This window comes from Nipponia nippon, unplaced genomic scaffold (assembly GCF_047370975.1).
Source record: "Nipponia nippon isolate SJK-2023a ecotype South Korea unplaced genomic scaffold, ASM4737097v1 scaffold_4, whole genome shotgun sequence".
Classification (NCBI taxonomy): Eukaryota; Metazoa; Chordata; class Aves; order Pelecaniformes; family Threskiornithidae; genus Nipponia; species Nipponia nippon.
In genome coordinates this window covers 4241561-4250049 of record NW_028262358.1, presented here as the reverse complement: position 1 = coordinate 4250049, position 8489 = coordinate 4241561, and the positions used below count along the sequence as shown (strand labels likewise).

At 39.7% G+C, this 8489-nt stretch overlaps 1 long non-coding RNA gene across 1 annotated transcript in view; it reads left to right on the top strand.

The window, feature by feature from the left end:
- Positions 1–1070: 1070 nt before the first annotated feature.
- The window catches only part of LOC148053070 (uncharacterized), a 49055-nt gene continuing 41636 nt past the window's right edge, over positions 1071–8489 (top strand). Inside the window, exon 1 of the long non-coding RNA XR_015708283.1 lies at positions 1071–1324. This is a non-coding gene — a long non-coding RNA (uncharacterized LOC148053070). The remainder of the gene's footprint in view (positions 1325–8489) is intronic.

Below are 8489 nucleotides of genomic sequence, written 5' to 3'. Positions count from 1 at the left end.
CAACCAAAATACCCCAAGAATATTCTCCCGCACCGTGGCACTTAGACGGCAATTCCCCACTCACATTCCAGCCTGCGAAAAGTGAAAAGGGAAAATTTTATGTTTGTGTGAAGTTGAATAAATCCTTGGAAAAAAGTTTGCTTCCCAACTGCCTTGATGTCTTGCCGTATCAGAGGCTTTCTGTGAGATTAGCACATGCATCATTTCGGTACTTTTCTGGGTTGTCTGTAGTGCCTTTGTTGAAGTAAAATTCATTCTATCTTCCAAGATATCTTGAAGAAACACAAACTTAGCTTTTGTCCTGAAGTTTCAGCAAACTAACAAAACCAATGTGTGGTGTTCAGACACGAAGGCACTTTTAGCAGGATAGCCTTACCTACCCTTCTCAAACAGCTTCATGCTATGGAGAGTTAAAAATGACTTTATTTATTTATTGAATATTTGCATGGCAGTTCTTGTGCTGATAGTTCGAAGTCTTTGAAAATCAGATGCTTCTAGAAGAGCTTGCACTGGTAAAACAACAACAACAAAAAAAGGTTTTCAAGCAAATTTCTTGAGATTTTTTTTTAAACCTCTAGTCATGACCTTTTTATTCTCAGAAGCTTATCATGGTTTTCTTTAACATTTTCTGTTCATCACAACGCTACTGTGGTCCTAGAATCAGGAAAACTGTTGTTTGTATACTGCGTCCTGTTCTTTTCTCTCAGGTTGATACCATCTATTTTGTGTGAGGAAAACACCTGCCTGTATTTTTTCCGAGTTTAAATGGCTCATTAGCCAATGTTTTTTTTTTAATCTGTTTCTGCCGCGTGCTTTAGTATGGCAATGGTCGCTGCATTTGCCTATAGATGTAAGTGGCCAAAGGTTTTTAATGGAGAGGTGATACCTTTCTTTACATCACCTGCAACATTTAGGAAAAATTAACAGGTCTTCAAGCACAGAAGTTTTTCCTCAGGTGCAATTCTAATGTGAAATGCAAATGGAGACTAATCAAGCTTGGCTTGATTGCTTCAACTATTAAAGAGAAAAGGCAGCAGGTGCCTGAGAAACACAGGACGTTAACGGTCGTTGAAGTGAGAGGGTCAGGTCCTAAGTTCTTATAGCAGCTAGAGCTCAAATAAAGAAAATACTTTAACCTTTCTAAATACTTTAACCTTTCTGGAAAAGGAGCGGTTATGAAGCGCTAGGAGAGCAATAGTTCAATACCGTTTCTGTTATTTTTGCTCGAGTTTATGAATTCTAGTTTCCAGTATTATCTTTTGAAGGTACTTGGGAGTCTTCCTTGAAGGACAGAACTGAGGAGATTGATTGGTTTGGCTATGCTGTGAGTAATATTTTTTTTCGTAGAAAACAAGGTTCTCTTGTTGTTTACCAGCTATTTATGTAACATTCTTTCTAACGTGTAACTGTTGCGTTCTACCTACATGGTTTCCACAATGTTATGTGTAGTAGTGCCTAAAACGTGTGATGCTTTAGAACGTTTAGAATTTGGGCAAGGGTTGTTTCAAGGTAGTGCTTTCCTCCGCTGTCTGTATTATAATAACTTTAAAACATTTTTGTGTAGTGCCTGGATTATAGAAATGCCTGGTAACCAATTAAATATTGTTAGTTGGAGCTCTTTTTTGGTGTATGTGTTATTCAGATAGCATATTGAAAAAATGAAATCTATTTTTTTGAGTGATACAGGGTGGTGAGGGTCGTTTTGGGTCTGTTTTTTTTTTTTAATTGCTGGTATGCTCTAAAAGAGTAAATGTTCTCTGTAGCATAAATGTGATGATATCTTAGTACTTTTAGTCTGTTAGAAGGTGTTACTGATTTTACGGAGATGTGCTTTATACATGTAAATACATAGGCTATGAGTTTTCATATGTTATAGCCTGTATATCTTGTATTTTAATCTTATCTGCAAAGTTAATAGTAGTGTGATGTGTTTTAGAAACCACTTGTGGGAGACCATGTGTTTGATAGACTTCTAAAATTCAACAGTCTGAATGCTTATTCCTGGCTAAAAGAAGCTGTGTATGTACTAGCTATAAACTTTCCTGCTGTTGTTTCTTATCCCTTTTCCACTCTGGTATATTCAGCTGCTGCCCCTGTATTCCATAGGGATATTTACTTGTAGAAGGTGGCAATCTTGTTCTTTTTTCCCCTTACAAACCGTTCTTGTCTATTCAAAGCAGACTAACTAGCTTTTTGCTCGGTGCACAACTCCTGTAAATTGTTTAAGCTAATCTTTTTAAATGAAGTCTTTGCTGTGCTAATTTTTGGCTAAGTCAGTCAGGTCAGGTGTCCAATTGTGTAGCCACATGGTCAGAAACATTGACGTGAAGGAAGGAGAAAGAATATGTCGAGAGGCGGATGAGGTAGTTGCTTTCAATATTCCCAAGTTAAATCCTGTATGATATACAGGTAAGATCCTTCTCAGTTACTTAAACTATAGTCTCGTAGAGTAGTTCCATGGTAACTTAAACTGGTCTAGTGCAGGCTGATGTGATTTTTTCTCCTCTCCCTCAGAGTCTATGCTGAACTGGTGTTGAGCTGGGTCTGTTTCCTAGTTGTTGGAGTCCGTGCAGGCTCCCGAATGTACTGTCGGTGCAAGGGAGGAAGCAGAACCACAAACATGGTTGTGGAAGTGGAGAGGTGGGATGACAGCAGTCTGGATTTAGATTGCTTTACAGTGTACCCAAAAGCTTGTATCCTTTTCGAGTGTATCAGTTGATTTAAGCAAAACTATTATCTCTCTTTACAATTCCTTTGCTTTTATTCTGCTTGTGGAATTCTGTGCATTGTGAAAAGTATATGGTTAGGGTGCTTCTCTGCCTGTCATTTGTGCTTGTACACAAGCACACCTGTAAATGCTGAGGTGAATGCAAATGCTTGTGAAGCACTTAGTGCTCCTATATTAGCAAGACAGGTTGGAGGTTTTCTTATGGGGGGAGAATACAACTATGAGCTTTATAGTATCAACTCTCATCTATAGAGATGCATGTTAATATTACCACAGTCAAATATTTTCATGAGGCATGTATCACAGGCTGAACTCTGTGTCTTATGGGTATGTGAAAGATTATATGCTCAGATCTGTGCTTTAACACATGTACCATCTATCAGCTGACCTCCTGGCACTGTTGGCTGTCCATGTTTGGAGATAGTTCTTTCACTAAGTGGAATGTCTCTGAGGAGCTAATATTTATGAAGGTGTGTGTAGCTGGAGTCATGTGATCATGGTAACAATAAGCAATGTGTTGATGTGAATGGAAAAGGTGTGATATTTTACTCTGTTTTCTTAGTTTTGTAGCTTTTGCTCAGATGAATTGTGTGTTGCAACTCGTAAAAAAAAAAAAAAAAAAAAAAGACCTCTTTATCCAGAAAGACTTTTATTGTATTTTATTTGGCAAAGTGCTTCATGACTCTTAATAGATTTTAATGTCCTAATGTTTTAAAGATTAAAGGGGAGTGAAACTTGAAACAGATTTTTGAAGGCAGTTTTGGAGGAACTTTGGGTATATGCATGAGAAGCTATGTACTGCCTACTGCACCTGAACCTTTCTGCTTCCACATACAAAATCTGACTGAAAGGTGAAACTGCTGCAGAGAAAATATTTGTGTGATATTGAAATATATACAGAGAACAAAAAAACTTATCAGAGAGACTTTAGTCAAACTTTGGCTTTTTCATACAAATGAGGAGGATCTTATCTGTGTAATGTACCATATTTCACTAGAGAGATTTTTGTCAGCAATAACATGTTTATATACATTTAGGCCCTGATGAATATCAGCCAAAAATAACATGAAATTCAATTCTGGAAAGCTGCATTTTGTAATAAATGTTCTCAAGATTTACTCATCTATGACACTGTGGGAAGATATATGGTAAGAGATAACAGTGAACAGTAGAAGGTAGGGTTGCTGAAGACAAATTTCAGATGGATTTAAACAAGTAGTGGCGGAGGAAGGTTTTTTTAGTTGTTTGGTTTTGGTTTTTTCCTTTGTCTTTGAATTTCATCAATTTACTTAAGGGACATCATTCTATGAAATGTTGGTATTGGTAACCTAACAAGCTACTCAGAAATGTAAATGCACAGCACATTCATATTTTAAGTCAGTCCTAACCGTTGCTGCTGAAACGCTAAGCTTGTGTTGGAAGGCACGATTTTGGGACTGTGCTATTACACTGCTTGTATGTCTTTCTAGTCTGGCTCGCTCCTAATGGCTATTAGCTCCTCATACTGACAGTTACAGTGGATTCCTGGCTTAATTGTAATCACTTGGTAGGATTTCAACTTGCCACTGTACATAAAACAGCACCTCTGCTCGGCTTTCCCAGGGAAGCCGTGAATGCTTGTGCCTCTTAATGTGAAATCAGTTACAGCTGTTCACCTGGTCAGCAACAACAAAAGACTATACCTAAGCTTGCACTGGCTTGTAGGGCAGGTGCAATGCCATCAGGAGATGGAATGGGTCACTCCCTTGTTTCACTTCAAATTGAACCTAAGATTAATTATGGTGTTACCAGCTTCTAAAACAGGTTAGTTAATGGGAACTAACTGTGAGCTCACTGAAGCAGCACTAATCTTGCTGCTCTCAATGAATTGTCTTTCTTTGATCAGCTCATTCTCTCTCAGCAGGCCAAAAAATAACCACAGGATACGAGTGCTTAGTTTACAATCATGTTAATTTTGCTTTAGGTTTGTCTTTAGCTGTTGGAGATTAATGAATCAAAATGGTGTTTAAATTTACAACCAGTTCTCTTCTAATCACCTGGCAGTATTCTTTCTAGCTGTTTTCTACTTTGATTATCTGAGCCAATAGTCTAAAGGACTCTGCTAGTCTGCCATGTGATAGTGGGGTACAGCCTAAAATGCCTAGCAAGATTATAGTGGAAGGTGTTGAGGATTTTTTGCTTTTCCAACTATTTCATATGCTGTGTATTTGTTGCCACGTCCAAATTCAAAGCTGCTGTTTGCCTTTCCACTTCACTCATTTTTGCCCATACAACAATCTGCTCTGACCTTAGAAGATCCTCCTTTGATTCCACCAGCATGCATCAGACACAGGGACAGCATGGTGGGGATATTTATGTGGAAGTGCACACAGGACCTTTGATACTTGACAGATAACCTCAAGCAAAGGGTTTGCCTGACAGGGTCTATGCATTTGGATAAGTGGCTGGCATATGGAATCATAGAATTGTTTAGGTTGGAGAAGACCTTTAAGGTCATCGAGTCCAACTGTTAACCTAGCACTGCCAAGTCCACCACTAAACCATGTCCGTAAGCACCACGCCTACGTGTTTTTTGAACGTGTTTGTTCAGGGATGGGGACTCAACCATTTCCTTGGGTAGCCTGTTCCGGTGCTTGACAAATGTTTTGGTGAAGAATTTTTTCCTGATGTCCAGCCTAAACCTGCCCTGGTGCAACTGAGGCTATTTCCTCTTGTCTTCCTGCTTCTTACTAGGGAGAAGAGACCGACCCCCACCTCGCTACAGCCTCCTTTCAGGCAGTTGTAGAGAGCAATAAGGTCTCCCCTCAGCCTCCTTTTCTCCAGGCTAAACAACCCCAGCTCCCTCAGCTGCTCCTCATGAGACTTGTGCTCCAGACCCTTCACCAACTTCGTTGCCCTTCTCTGGCCATGCTCCAGCACCTCAATGCCCTTCTTGTAGCGAGGGGCCCAAAACTGAACACAGTATTTAAGGTGTGGCCTCACCAGTGCCGAGTACAGGGGGCCGATCGCTTCCCTGGTCCTGTTGGCCACGCTATTTCTGATGCAAGCCAGGATGCTGTTGGCCTTCTTGGCCACCTGGGCACACTGCTGGCTCATATTCCGTTGGCTGTTGACCAACACCCCCAGGTCCTCTTCCACCAGGCAGCTTTCCAGCTGCTCTTCCCCAAGCCTGTAGCATTGCATGGGGTTGTTGTGAGGTTTCTTCGGTTTCTTGGGGTTTCACTGTAAGGGGGAAACTGAAGTGGTAAGTTTGTGTGCATCTGAAGTGTTTGCATCTCCTATAGACAACCTAGATGTTTTGGTTCTGTGAGGATTTGATTTGAGCTCTGGTGCCTTTCAAAGATATTAGGCACACAAAATTCTTTGCCGTTGCAGTTTACCTTTACAGTGTTTCCTTTCAGGGAGGAAAGTTGAGTGGGAAGTGCACTTGTTCTTGTAGTTTTAAGATTATCTCTCTAGAACAGTGATCTCTGCTAGCTAAGAGATCTTCAGGATCCTTCCTGAAGAAGGAAAAAAAATCTTTTGTGGTAGGTTTTGGTTCAGAAAGTCTCTTGGGTCAGAAATAGTTGCCAGGAAAGTATTGCCCAAATTTAATGGGATATGCCTGTCTTGTGGTGGTTCTTTTTTTTTTTCTTTACCATACTACCTTCACTTTACAGGCAATATTTATCTTATAGGAGGGCTGAGGTGTAACTTGTTAATGTTTAAGAAGTGTTTTCTCTGACCTGACTGGAAGTTTCTACAGATGAATGTGCTGTATCTTTGTTTATGAATAGCTTTATATAGAGAGCAGAAATATTTGTTACCTTTTTCTTGAAAGAGGAAGAGAACAAACCTGTTTCATCTTTGCATTGTTCTTTACTTTTATTTTGGGGGTGACAGGGACCCAAGTCCTTGGACAGCTGATGGTGTGTAGCACTGGTATTTGTTCTAGTTCCATTATAGTTCGAACGTGGCTGTGAGACTGTTTTTGGCCATTAAAGCCTGACGCTAATACCCCTGATGCACTATTTCTTATCATGTTGAGGAGTCGTCTTTGTCATGAATTCATTAGTTTCATGCAGAGATGGTATATAATTCTGATTGCTGCTTGCAGGGAAACTTTAAAGAGAAGAATGGATACCGATAATTACTGAAACACCTCAATTCTGTGTGAGAATTGGGAGGAATTTTCATATCCATTAACCTTGTAGTAAGACCTTGCTGAGGTGTTTTTTCTTGCTTTTTTATGTGATAGCATTTATGTTCAACTTCATGGAGAAACTTAGCATCCGTCCTGTTTTGAAAAATCTGTCACTTTGTTTGTAAACTTGAGCCCATAGCTGGGAATCCTCAGCTGGCTGGTTTCCTGTGCTGGAGGAGGCAGAGGCTCACCCCTTCTGCTGGAGAAAACTGGCAAAGCTCTAAGGCAGGCTGTGTAGGTGTGCTTGTTTTTAACCAGGTCTTGATATGGCTTGCTGTTTGAAGGGAAACAAAAAATACTGTAAAACAAATAATAAATAAATCTGCTGTAATGTAAAATACAAGTCAATCGTAGATCCTTTTCATAATTGCTCCCTTGACAGCAATGAGGATGGGCAGTGCATCCAAATGTGTATAATCTTCTGTCTGGGTGGAGTTGTGATTTTGTGGAGACCTGCTCTCTCATGGAGTTGACCAAGGAAAATCCTGTTTGTTCTGCTGCTGTTTGCTCACAGTATCTATTTTCCCGTGGTGAGTGTGTTCCCATATTCCTTATACTGAAATAGGGAGGGAGAAAACAAAAGGGAAAGACAATCTCCTGATGTTCTCTGTATGCTTGCTTCCATTCTGGGTTTCCCATTTGATATTTGTATATTTGTGGTGCTTTTCCTGGATAATTATGAAGGAGCAACTCACAGGGGTTACATGAATCATATTACAGAATGATGAAGGGGATGAAAGCTTTGAAAAACAGTGTGACATAAATACTGTTTTGGCTCTTCCACTGTATTTATACCTCCAAATTTAGAGGAAAATTACTTAAAATAACTAAAGCCTACTGCCATATTTTTCTGAAGTAAAAATATAATTTAGAGTCGTTGGAGAGAAGCTGGAAAAGAGGAGTACAGACATAGCTAGAGCTCATTTTCCTTTAGAGGGTTTTGGTTTGGCATCTGTACCCAGCCTGGCGCATTGTTCATGGAGTTTGTTCATTGTAGTTGATAAAGTAAACTATAAATAATTGTTCTTTTCTGATTGAGTAGTTGTCTAATTAGGAATTGGTATGTGCAAGGTAAGCATGGAAGTAATGCTGACTTTCTCATAAACAAGCTTTTTTTAAAGTCTAACTGAAAAAGAAGATGGAGCAAAGGAGAGTGACAAGGGCTGAAAAATTTGGAAAGGAGGAGTATTACAGAATGAAATTATTACAATTATGTAGCTTATGTGAGTATCCTTTAGGACTTCCTGCCTATGTGTTTGTACATGCAGATAGGCATATCCAGTCACTCTTGCCTTGATGACTGGCAGACAGACGTATGGGACAGAATCAACATCATGTACAAATACGAAAGTGCCTCCAATTATGTTAAAATTTTTCTAACACATCTATTATGTATTCTCTCAGCTATAGGTAAAAATTGAGAGAACAGAGGGCAAGGGATGAACAATGGAAAAGATGAGTGTGATGTTCATGACAATTTCTTGTAAACAAGGTAGTTCAAGGGCTGCCTTCAGGAATATAGTGCCTGGGGATGGGTGGTCCAGTGGGGGGGGGGGGGGAAAACACTGAAATATATTG